We start from the raw sequence: 13,072 nt of genomic DNA, 5'->3' as shown, positions 1-13,072 counted from the left end.
GGATTTTTTTTTTTAGCGGCAAGACACATTTTATTCTCTAAAAATCTCCAACCATGGAAACTCCACAAAAAGAGACAGGGAAGGAAGGCAGCAGCATGGTGGGAGGGTGAGGGAGGTGTTTGTTGGATTCTGGATTAAGAAGAGTATGTTCAAAGTAGGATACAAGAGCCAGCAAGGAGATCACTTCCTGCCTTCTGGGAGTCCTGGAGAATCATAGTAACTGATATCACAGTTCCCATGGAAACCAAGAAAAGCCAGCGGGATCTTGGAGGTCCTGTTTTCCTGGGAGCTGGGATGGCAAGGACAGAGCACACTGAAGAACTTTTCACTAGGACAGGGTTAGCATTCAGTCCCACAACCAAAGAGGGTTCTAGCATTTCCAGAGAAATATCATAGATTGTTGCGGTATCCAGGAAAAGACGCTGGTATTCTTGGGCAGCGTCTCTGCAGCTCTTATCCAAGGATGTCTGGACTTGGCAGCAGCAGCAGCAAAGATCGGGAAGGGATGTGGCATCATCTTCTTGGCTAGGTCACCCAAGGGGTTAAAAAAAAAAGAAAACTAAAAGTCTCAAGACTGACAGGGGTCACCAGAAACTTCATCTTGAGAGGGAAGGAGGGGAAAGAAGAGCCCCCTCACCTTAGGAAGTCATTTGTTGCCTCCCTCCCCCTTTGCAGATTCACACTAATTCTTGGTTGATATTCAGAAGGACCTTGGGAGCCCCCTGGGGAAGTGGCAGAAGCAGAAGGGGCTTGTGCCCCTTGAGCTGCCTGAGGGGTGAGTGCAGCACAGTAGAGACCCCCCTGGCATAAAAAGGCTTGCTGTTGCCCGGCTATGCCCCAACTCCCTTTTCTGAGTGTCAGCCACCAAGGGGTTGCAGAAATTCCTGATGATCACACAGGTAGTCCAGCACACAGGGATCAGGACCAGGACTGCCAAGATGAGGAAAATGACCCCTCAAGTCAGTATTAGTCGAGCTTTTGGTTCCTTGTCTTCTATACACGTGGTACTCTTGGTCCCAGCAAGGTACATGAGCAGTTCCACCAGGGTCAGAAACAAAATGATGACCATGAGGGCTCTAGACGTTTGGATATCATGAGGCAGAGCCAGCATGGAGTCTTGCACTGCTTCTGGCCAGTGCTCCAGACCACACAAGCCATCCAGAGGTCTTCCTAGACCACCTGGGTCACTACGATGTTATTGCCAATGAAGGCTGTGACCTTCCACACGGGCATAGCACAGGACACTAGGCCCGATATCCAGCCCAGTACTGAAAGGATGCCCAGGATCTGGAGGCTGGCAGAAGCCATGGTTGGAGGCTGAGAGAAGACCTAAGAAAGGAATGGGTGCAGCCAGAGATCAGGGTAGAGCATCTCTCATTGGATTTTAAAATAATTCTTCAATCTGATGAGAATTTCAGAGTTTTGCTAGAGTAGATATGTGGTAACTGGGTGGAAGTTTGTTATCCCCACCTCTGAATCAAAAACAGCTTATTTTAAGATGCATTAATTAGTTTACTATGGAAAACTAAATATTCAGGACCTTATAAAATTCCACACGAAGGACAATTATGAATGAAAACTGAGATGAACATATTGCAGAATTGCAAAGAACAAAGAATATTGGAGCTGACAAAAGAATTCTTGAAAGACTACATTCAAGGGGCAGCTAGGTGGCGCAGTGAATAGAGCACCAGCCCTGGAGTCAGGAGAACCTGAGTTCAAATCCAGCCTCAGACACTTGGTACACTTATTAGCCATGTGACCTTGGGCAAGTCACTTGACCCCAACTGTCCTTCTTCCCCCTCCAAAAAGAAAAAAAAAAGACTACATTCAAGGCTCAAGATTAGTGGTAGAATTGGGGAAGGATTATGGAAAACAGAGAGCCCATTTCTCCAAAAAATAAATTAGAGACGAAACTTGCATCAAATTGGAGGGAGGGTCTCTATCAGTTAATTTGGAAAGTACAAGCTATGAAGGAATGTCTCTAATGTTTGTACTCTAGCAAAATAGTGAAGAAATGTGAGTAAGAGTACATGGTCAAAGTATAACATGGTTATTTCATATAATCTTAAGGAAGAAAGGAAGCTTTGAAGGTCATCTAAAGTAACCATCCCCAACAGTTCTCTACTTGAACCAGCAGATCTGGGTTCAAATTTTGGCCCTGACACTTAACCAGCAGAATGATTAGTACTATCCATGAACACTGCTTCATCACCTTGTATCTCAGTTTCCCCATTTACAAAATGGGGCTATTTCTCATATTTAAGTCATAAAGTTGTTGTTAGGTAAGTAACTTTAAAGTTAAAGAGATCAAGTTACTTTTAAATGGTGCACAAATATAATTATTATTGATAAACATTACCCATGTTACTCAGAAAATACTATACTTTATCAGGCAGTCCATTCCATGCTTGGACTGCTCTAATTATGAAAAAGTTCTCTATGTCAAACAAAAGAATCTTCTCTCCACTTCTACTCAGTCTCGTACTTCCAGGTGACAGCTTTTGACCACATCTGAAACCACTCTCCCCTCTCCTGCTAAATCAATGACTGAAGCTAACCACGCATGTTCTTTCAGCTTTTCCTGCAGGACATGGTGTCCCTCTGCCCCTCTCAAAGTTGGTCATCAAACACTCTGCTGGCTAGTGTAGTAATGGCCTTGGTACCTGTCTTCTAATCTACTACTGTAAAAGCTAAATGGGAAAAAAGTTCAAACAGGTGATTCTGTGGGCTGGTGATTCAAGAGGAGACTGCACAGGAATCAGAAGGGAAGAAGTGGGATGAATGTCACAGGAAATTACTGCTTTAGTAAGTCATTTGGGGGGTTAGATTAGTTAATAAAAAATCCAAGGACAGGAAGAAGTTGAGAACCCAGAGTAAATAACTTAGGAAGGTGATTATGCAGAGTTGTCCCAATTCTATTCTATTATTTTTCTATAAAGAAACACTTCAGATTAACTATTAAATTATATTCTATTCATTTTTCAGACTAATCTCCTGTATTTAATAATAGATCTGTGCCAGAAGAATAACTTCTTCACGAATAAAATATTTCTTGAACTAATCTTTCTATTCCTTCCGAGGCATAAAAATCTCAAATTAATATTAAATCTAATTCTCATTTATATAAGACGAAGTTTTTTTTTCATTTTTCAAATGCTTTATTAACTTCTGATTTACATAATTCATTTGTGCCAGATTTCGAGTTACAAATTTTCTCCCCGTTTTTCCCCTACCCACCGCCCCAAAATAGCAATCCTACAGGATATCCCCTCCTCCAATCTGCTCTCTCCCATATTTTCTCCCATGCCCCTTTTGACTTTTCCAGTAGGGCATGATGGATCTCTATGCCTCAGTGCCTGTATATCTTATTTCCCAATTACATGTAAAATAGTATTAATAATAGTATATATGTAAACATTTGATTTTAAAACTGAATTCCAGATTCATTCTCTTCCTCCCTTGTCACCCACCCTTATTGGGAAGATAAGCAGTTGAGTATAGGTTGTACATGTGTGGCTAATGCAAAACAATAACATAGTAGATATATTGTAAAAGACTGACTATATTTCCCTCCCTCCTATCCCACCTCCCATTTGTTCTATTCTCTACTTTGACCCCATCCCTTTTCAAAAGTGGGTGCTTCCAACTTCCCTCGCCCCCAGCCTGCCCTACCTTCCATCATCCCCCCTCTCATCCCCTTCCCCCCCTACTCTCCTGTAGGGTGAGATACACTATTTAGTGTGTATTTCATTCCCTCCCCAAGCCAAATTCAATGAGAATAAGGTTGACCCATTCCCTTTTGCCTTTCTATTCTTCCCCTCCATTGTAACCATTTTCCCTTGCCTCTTCTATATGAGATAGTTTACCCCATTCTGTCTCTCCCCATCTCCTCTCATTATATTCCTCTCTCACCTCTTAATTTCACCTTTTAAGTAACATCCCTTCCTATTAAATTGGTCCTATGCCCTCTATTTATGTATACCTGTAAACATATATACACACATTCACATATGTATTCATAAGCCCATATACCCTCATATATAGACATATATATTTCTGTTCCCTTCAACTATTTTCATACTGAGAAAAGTTTCATCAGTTACAATTATTGTTTTTCCATGTAGGAATGTTAATAGTTCAACTTTGATAAGTTCCTTATGATTTCTTTTCCCTGTTTACTTTCTCATGCTTCTTGTATCTGAATATCAAATTTTCTATTCAACTCTGGGTTTTTCAGCAAGAATGCTTGAAAGTCCTCTATTCCACTGAATGACCATATTTTTCCCTGAAACATGATACTCAGTTTTGTTGGGTAGGTGACTCTTGGTTTTAATCCCAGCTCCTTTGACCTCTGGAATATCATATTCCAAGCCCTTCGATCCCTCAGTTTAGAAGCTGCCAGATCCTGGGTTATCCTGATTGTGTTTCCACAATATTCAAATTGTTTCTTCCTGGCTGCTTGTAATATTCTCTCCTTAATCTGGGAATTCCAGAACCTGGCTATAATATTCCTAGGAGTTTTTTTGGGGGGATCTTTTTCAGGAGGTGATCAGTGGATTCTTTCAACCTCTATTTTGCATCATCAGGCAAACATCAGGGCAGTTTTCTTTTGAGAACTTCCTGGAGGATGATTTCTAGGTTCTTACTTTGATCATGGCTTTCAGGTAGTTCAATAATTTTTAAATTCTCTCTCCTGGATCTATTTTCCAGGTCAGTGGTTTTTCCCATGAGATATTTCACATTGCCTTCTATTCTTTCATTTGTTTGGATCTGTTTAACAGCATCTTGATTTCTCATAAAGTCATTAGCTTCCATTTGCTCCAATCTAATTCTGAAGCAATGATTCTCCTCAGTGAGCTTTTGAGATTCTTTTTCCATCTGGCAAATTCAGCTTTTTAAGGCATTCTTCTCCTCATTGCCTTTTTGAGCCTCTTTTGCCATGTGAGTTAGTCTATTTTTTAAAAGTCATATTTTCCTCAGTCAGGCTGTTGATTCTCATTTCGTAATTTTCTTGCATTGTTCTCATTTCTCTTCCCAATTTTTCCTCCACTTCTCTTATCTGCTTCTTAAGGTCCTCTATGGCCTGTAACCAGCTTGTATTTTCCTTTGAAGCTTTTGGTACAGGAGTTCTGACTTCACTGTCTTTCTCCTGTTCCATGCTTTGCTCCTTTTTGTCCCCAAAATAGGAGTCTAATGTTGGAATCTTCTGTCTGCTTTGTTTCCATTGCCTGGTCATGTTGCCCCTCAGTCACTTGACCCCTGGGCTTTTTGCCACAGTAGGAGTCTGCCACCAGACAGGGGAGCTTTTGTCCCAAATGCTGGGATTTTCTCAGCTGCTGAAGGTATTAGATGGGTGCCCTCTCTGAGGCCTCCACACGCTCTGGCAAGCTGGACACACACCCCAGGACCTCCACCCTGGACAGCAATCCAGATCCAATCAGGTTAAAGCAAGAGCAATTATCCCTCAGACTGGTTGCTTGGTCTCTCTACATTCTGCAGGCCAGGAGCTGAAGCTGCTACGTGGTGCTGGCTCAGCAACTTCTTGCCTTGGGGGCAAAAGCCACATACTCCCACTTACTGGTCCCAAAATCCAGACTGCACTTTGTCCTTCGCATCTGTGTGTTGATGATTCTGGAAACGGCCACAGCTTCTGCTAATCTGGAGTCCCTCTGGCGGCTGGTCAAACGCGCCTGGGCTCAGCTCCCAGAGCGCTGCGCTGGCCGATTTCTGGTGGCTTGCCAGGCTGTCCTCAGCGGGAGATTAGATTCTCTGTGTCATTTTGTGGGTTCTGAAGCTCCAAAGTTTGTTCAGAGTCCCCTTTTTACATGGATTGGGGAAGGTGGAAGCCGGAGCCGCAGGGAGGTCCTGCTTCTACTGTGCCATCTTGACTCCGCCCCCCCAAGACTTGAAGTTTTAAAAATCACTTAGCTCTATAATAAACCTCTATGTAGGCAAGGCAATTACCATTCTTCCCATTTTACAGAAGAGGAAACTGTTTCAAAGAGTCTAAGTGATTTACCCAGCATGGTGTCTACCCACCACCCCAAAAAACCTCTTTGTTGGGGTCTTTTCCCTTACAGACTTGATACCTGCCTTTTTCTATCATGCCCAGGAGTCACCAGCCTTCACGACAAGACCCTTAATGGATGATCCCTCACCTGAAAGTCCCTGCAGACTCACCCCATGACTGCCTGGAGGACACGTTGCTGCTTCCCTCTCAGAGGACCCAGGATTGCTCCTCTTCAGAGGCTCATCCATATTAGCTCCAGTGGCCCTCGGTTCACTTCTTCCACTCAGCCTGATAAGAGTGAGAATCGCTCTCTTTCTGTTTATGCTCAAAACTTCTTCCTTTTTTAAAGGAGCAAGTTGTTCTCCCTGTTTATCTGAAGAGTGGGGTAGTGTTCTTTACCTTTATTTTTACTTCTAAAGAGCAGACCAGGCTGCACTTTCAGCATAGATAATTATTTGACCACAGGTGAAAGACAAACATTGTACATTCTGGGTAGGTTACTACAAAATTCTCCCTACTTGGGCTGGTTCGATATTAGGAAAACTATAAGCATAACATCATATCAATAACAAACACAATAAACATTGTATGATTATATCAACAGATGCAGAAAAGCTTTTGAAAAATACAACACCCTGGGCAGCTAGGTGGCACAGTGAGTAAAGCACCGGCCCCGGAGTCAGGAGGACCCAAGTTCGGTTCCGGCCTCAGACACTTAACACCCACACAAAAAAAAAACTAGCTCTGTAACCTTGGGCAAGTTACTTAACCCAAACTGCCCTCCAAAAGGCAAAAAGACAAAATAAAAAGAAAAATACAACACCCATTCTTATTAAAAATATCAGAAAGCAGATGAATAAAAGAAACTTTTCTTAAAATTATTTTGCAGGGAAAGAAAGAGAATTTTCATTTAAAATAACTGCAGAGGGAGTAGAAACAGGAGTTCCACGGTGCTCCTGCTCCCATTTCCTCTAATTCATGTAAAAAATGACTCTAAACAAACTTTGGAGCTAAAGAACCCACAAAATGACACAGAGAAGCTAACCTCCTACTGAAGACAGTCCGTCAGGCTGGCAGGAAGGGGCCAGCCCAGCGCTCTGGGAGTCAAGCTCAGCCCTGCTCCAGTAGAGGTTTGGGTTTTAGCCTCAGGGAGGCCATAACCAGCTGCCAGCTGGAGGGACTTCAGATCACCAGCAGCTGTGGTGGTTTCCAGAATTATCAAAGTTCAGTGCAGTGTGGACTTTGGGACCTGGGAGTTCGGGAGTGCAGTCCAGCCTTTGTCCCCCGGGGCGAGAAGCAGCCGAAGCGTGGCAGCAGTCTAGCCACTGCCACGTGGCTGCTTCAGAGCTCCGGGCCTGCAAATTGTAGGGGGACCAGGCAACCAGTATGAGGGGTAATTGCTCTTGCTTTAACCTGCTTGGATCTGGATCACTGTCTGGGGTGGAGGTCCTGGGGTGTGTGACCAGTGTGCCAGAGCGTGTGGAGACTTCAGAGAGGGCAGCTAATAGCTCCAGCAGCTGAGAAAACCCCAGCAATTGAGACAAAGCTCCCTCCTCTGGTAGCAGAGTTCTACTGTGGCAAAAAGCTCAGAAGTCAAGTAACTGAGTGGCAACATAAGCAAGCAAGTGAAGCAAGACAAGCACAGTGGTCCAACTTTGGATTCCTTTTTTGGGGACAAAAAGGATCAGGGCATGGGACAGGAGGAAGACAGTGAAGTCAGAACTCCTGCACCAAAAGCTTCTACCAAAAGAATAAGCTGGTTACAGGCCATAGAGGAGCTTAAGAAGGATTTTGAAAACCAAGTAAGAGTAGAAGAGGAAAAATTGGGAAGAGAAATGAGAACGGTGCAAGAAAATTGTGAAATGAGAGTAAAATAATTGCAGACAATATAAAATATTCAATAGTCTACCTGACAAGACAAACCCAAGAACTATGTAAACACAATTAAAAAATACTTTTCATACAAATAAAGTCTGAGTTAAACAAATGGAGAAATATTAATTGCTCATGAGCAGACTGAACTAATATAAATGACAATTCTACCAAAATTAGCTAACATGACAGAGAAAGAAAATGACAAATGCTGGAGGTAATGGGGGAAAATAAGGACACTAATGCATTGTTGGTGGAGTTGTGAACTGATCCAACCATTCTGTAGCATGATTTGGAACTCTGCCCAAAGAGCTATATAACCCTGCATATCTTTTGTCTCATCAATACTACTACCAGGCCTGTATCCCAAAGAGATCAAAGAAAAGGGAAAAGGCCCTATGTGGACAAAAATATTTACAAAAAAAAAAATCTGTCTTTGTGACTGTTGCATTGCATTGACTTTCCCAAAGAGGTGATAATTCAACAACTAAAAGTTTTCAGTATACTTCTGCATGTCAAACAGATGGTCAGGCTAACCTAACAAAGTTTAGAAATTCAAGGCCAGGAGAAGTTTTTTTTATGGATAACAAATTCTCAAAGAAAAAAATACACAAACCAACTCCATTCCATACAATGTCTAATTCTGGAAGTTCCTTACAGTTATGAAAATACTTTATTTAAATTTTACTTTCAGCTATATTTTTTGTAGGCTCTTAGTAAACAGTGTGATCGCTTTAAAGTATTACTGGGAAACCTGTGGCTGAAACACTGCTTACATGTTAAAATCTGCTTTCTTCCTGTCTAAGGAAGTGCCCTTCCTGTGGCAAGATCGGAGGACTGTAACCAGTATCACGCACACGCGCACACGCTCACACACACACCCATCTATAATATCTTCAGACACTCAAATTATAATTCTTTTCAAAGTCTATAGCAGGAGCTCTTGACCTTTTGCGTCACAGATCTACTCGGCAGTCTGGTGAAACTTGTGGATCCCTTTCAGAATTTTTTTTAATTAACAAAGTTAAATATATAGGATTACAAAGGAAAAGATCAAACTGAAATAAGTTTTTTCTTCATCTAAGTTAATGTACTGTACGCCCCCCCCCCAATAACAGATCCATGGATTCCAAGCTCTCTGATCTAGAGTCTCAAACCAACTAAGGAAGGGTAAATAAGGAGAAGATGGAGCCAGTTTGTTAAGTTCTTGAAGGATGTCCAAGTGAAAAATGTTTAATATGCAAAGTATTAAATGAAAGTTCACAGATGGAAATTTTGATTTCAGACTATACAATGAGATCTACATAACTAAACTGTGCTTCTCAGAGATGACAAAATGTCAACAAATAAATTTTTTTTCCCACTATAGTCTTTAGAACTACATAGGCAACAGGCTAAAATGAACAGAAGTTGTGATTCTAAAAGAGTCCTTAAGTGAGCAGGGGAAGAGAAGTAGCTACAGAAACATTTCCAACAAGGCCAATTAGGTTTAACTCCAGCAGTCTGATGAAAAAGTAAAACAATTTTTAAAAGGAGCACCTTCCAAATTAGATTTACATTTACTCAAAGTTTTTCAAAGGAAAAATTGTTAAAAATGAAGCATCTAAAACTACAGTGATCCTTCATCTAAACTCCTGAAAACCTGGCTATTCTGCAGTTTCACTGCCTGTAACATACAGACTCAAGACACAAGCCAACAGGGCCTCTGAGCAGCAGACCGATGACAAAGTCCACGCTCTTACTAAAGTGCATGCTCTCTGCTCACAGGGCAGCTCTTTAGGTCTGCACTATTCTAGAGATTCCACTGCCTGCCTCCTGGGGAAGACGGAAAGAAGGCTGTCCTGCTCTCCCACTCACTTCTCATCAAACATCTGAAAAGTACCCCAGACAGGGCGATGATATAGAAAACCAAAGAGAAACAGAAGGAAAGCCCTCCCCCAGTACAGAACTGCTCCAAAGGATGGCCAGAAGCTGCCAGAGGCAGCCTCAAGGGAGCCAGCATGAGTTCTAGCAAACAGGAGGGTAGCCAGTAGGCACCAGAAATAACAAGAGTCAGAGAAGGGCTGGTCACAAGCCAGTACCACCTCCAGGAATCCTGAAACCTGCCAGAACAGAAGCAGCAAGGGGCAGAGCCAGCTCCCAGAAGTGAGGAAAACCTAAGTCCAAATCTGGTTTCAGTGCCTTACAAGTTGTGTGACCCTGGGCAAGTCACTTCACTGTTGTCTTCCTCAGTTTCCTCAACTGTATAATGGGGATAATAGTAATCACCCAGAGTGATTGTGAGGATAAAAAGAGCCAGCACTTGTAAAGCACCCTGTAATCCTTCAGGTACTAAATATGTTAGCTATTATTATTATTGTTGTTACTAATTTTCAAACAAAAATACTCAGAGCAATGTTTATTTTCCTATCCTCTCCAGGCCATCATGCTTTTACTCTGGCTATCCCCCATCTCTCCCTCAATACAAAAGCCAGGGTTCTGCCCCTGGGATCCCACCTTCAGAGCCACCATCTCCCACCATGCTCCTCTGCCCTGAGCTCACCCTCCCACAGGGTTCCCCTCCCACGGGGTCCTCAGGAGAAGATACTGCTCTGCAGGCCCCACCTCCCTGTACTTTCCATCCTCAGTGCTTAGCACCCTGCCTGGTGCACAGTGAGGGCTGAATTAAAGCCTTTATCTATGAGTTCTGTCTCTGTCCAAGACCAGGACTTTGGACCATTCATCCAGGACAAGCTTATAAAGATAAGTTTGTTACGTATGGATCTGGCAAATTTGAGAAACTCAGGTCACAAATTAGACCTCATAGTCTTAAAGGAAATGACAGAAACAATTAGTAATCTCTATGTTCTCTTCATGTAGGTTTCAAAATAAATCTAAGGTTATACATAGGATGTGGGTTTTTCTTTGGGAGCCATATTACAGAAAGTTTGCGGTATTAGAAGGGTCATGACACTGTGCAAGGTGCTTGGTCTCAAATACAGCTGGAAAGGTTGTATTTTTAAAGTATATTTATTTAATCTATCTGCAAAATATAATTTAAGAAACATGGAGAAAATAGAGTATATAAAAGGTTGTCTACAAATCTTTCTTTTAAAAAAAAAAGGTTAAAGTGGACTCCTAACATATGAACCTCTGACTATTTTAAATGTTAAATACTGTTTTGGTTTTTAAAAAAATGTTTATATCATGAAAGTATGCTTAACAGCCACAGAGGCAAGCATAACAGGTTATGGTATGGTCACAATTTTTAGTGTCATTTTAATGACATTTTAAATACACATATTAGAAAAAAGATTTATGCCAGTTGTATTTGAAATCTATATGACTAGTATCAGAAAAGCAAATGATTTAAGTAAATCTGTGAAGCTGGGTAAGTTAGTCACTCTGATTAAGCTCTGTGACATTACTGAAACATCAATAGCAACCACCAAGCCTTTCTTAGTAAGTTTTTACTGATTTGGTACTGCTTTGTAACCAGTCAGCTCTCACAGCCGCTATTTTTTTTTGGTAACACTTCAGTCAATGTGGTAAAGAAACATGCTTTGCATTAAAAAAATTAAACAAGTTTATTCAGAACTGTAAATGTGGTGAGTGGTGGCCTTTCAGCGACTTCATAGTGACTCATTTTAAACTTCCAAAAACACATCATACACGTATCACGTACCAATGATGATAAGAGTAAAAAAAATTTCCTGTAATTTAAAAATATGGAGACAAAGGCTAAATGATCTCTATATTTCAGTAACCAGAAGAGACAAACAGGGTTATGAAAAGGCATTTCTTTGGGTAAACTGAAGACCAGATCTGAGGCAAAGGAGAACTAAGTGTTATCTACCTTTGTATTAGCAATATCTGCCACACTAAATTTTTTTCTTAAGTTTCCATTAATTTAATTTTTTAAAATTCATGATTATATTTTCTTGGAATAATTCATAATTGGGTTTTCAATCAGTTCCATAACTGAAAAATCCTAGAACTATTAAAAAAAAAAACTCTCCTGCCAAAGGCCATACAACAACTAACTGATCTCTTGTCAAATGTCTGGAATCAATATGATTCAACTAATCCTTGACAATTAAGCAAATGGACAAGATTTGTGCACAAAATTCATTACTGTGATTCTAAAAAGGCCATTAAACTTATACCACTTGGAACTAATTTTAAAATTAATTTAAAAATTAAAATTAATTCTCATATCCCCAAGAGGCACAGCAAACTTTTCTAATTTCTTTTTGTTACATGTTAAGTTTTGAACTATCTCCCTCCCTCGCTACCCTGCAATAGAGAAATCTGCCATTTGATACAGATTTATAAATATATGTAAAACCAAACTATGAATACTTCTGTTTATCCCTTCTTTCTCTGGAGATGGATGGCATCTTCCTTCATAGGTCCTTTACTGTTGATTTGAGTATTTACAGTACTCGGAATAACTTGGTTGTTCATAGTTATGCTTCAAACAATATTACTGTTACTGGATACACGTCCTCTTGGTTCTGTTCACTTCACTTTTCATGCAACTCTTTCTATGTTTTTCTAAAATCAACCAGCGCATCTTTCTTATAACACGATGTTCCATCACAATCATGTGCCACAACTTGTTCTGCTATTCCCCAACTGACAGGTATCCCCGCACTTTCCAGTTCTTTGTCACCACAAAGACAGATGCTGTAAATATTTTAGAACATGCAGGTATGTTTTTCCTTTTCCCCCGATCACAGCAAACTTTAGACATATGAATTTATCATGTACCAAAGCTATTTATCAGTAATCTTTGTCTTAATTGCATAACATTAGCAACTGATCAAAATTAATTCTCTCAGAGTTGACAGTAAAAATGCAATGCTAGAAGATTTATGCTTTCTATCATTAACTTCCTCTAAAGATAATTATTGGTGATGGTTGTGGTTAGGTAATGATGAAAATTTTTACAGATCTTCACCATAAACATGTCAAACAAACAAACAAAAATTCTATAGCATGTTGGTATGTCAGTAAACTGCCTGCCACAATAGTATTTCCTCAATTGATCCTTGTACTGAAAATGAATTATTTTTTAATTAAAAAATTAAACTTAAGATATAATTTAATTTTAAAAAATGGAAAAAATCCACAATTAAAGTCATGTGAATCTCTTATTTCTCCTTTATAATAGCATCATTCTAAGAGGTCTACAGTGACCACATC

General features: G+C 40.6%; 1 protein-coding gene and 1 pseudogene across 11 annotated transcripts in view; both read right to left on the bottom strand.

The window, feature by feature from the left end:
* LOC138165081 (ecotropic viral integration site 5 protein homolog) overlaps nucleotides 1-13,072 on the bottom strand; it is a 219,197-nt gene that overhangs the window by 43,070 nt on the left and 163,055 nt on the right. The gene's annotated exons all lie outside the window — the stretch shown is intronic.
* On the bottom strand, nucleotides 414-5,054 carry LOC138165080 (claudin-6-like; annotated as a pseudogene).

The sequence above is a fragment of the Petaurus breviceps genome, unplaced genomic scaffold (assembly GCF_028583685.1).
Source record: "Petaurus breviceps papuanus isolate PSGF00001 unplaced genomic scaffold, PetGlider_PUasm1.0 207, whole genome shotgun sequence".
Taxonomy (NCBI): Eukaryota; Metazoa; Chordata; class Mammalia; order Diprotodontia; family Petauridae; genus Petaurus; species Petaurus breviceps.
Note: the sequence above shows the minus strand (reverse complement) of the source record. Positions and strands in the feature narration are given on the sequence as shown.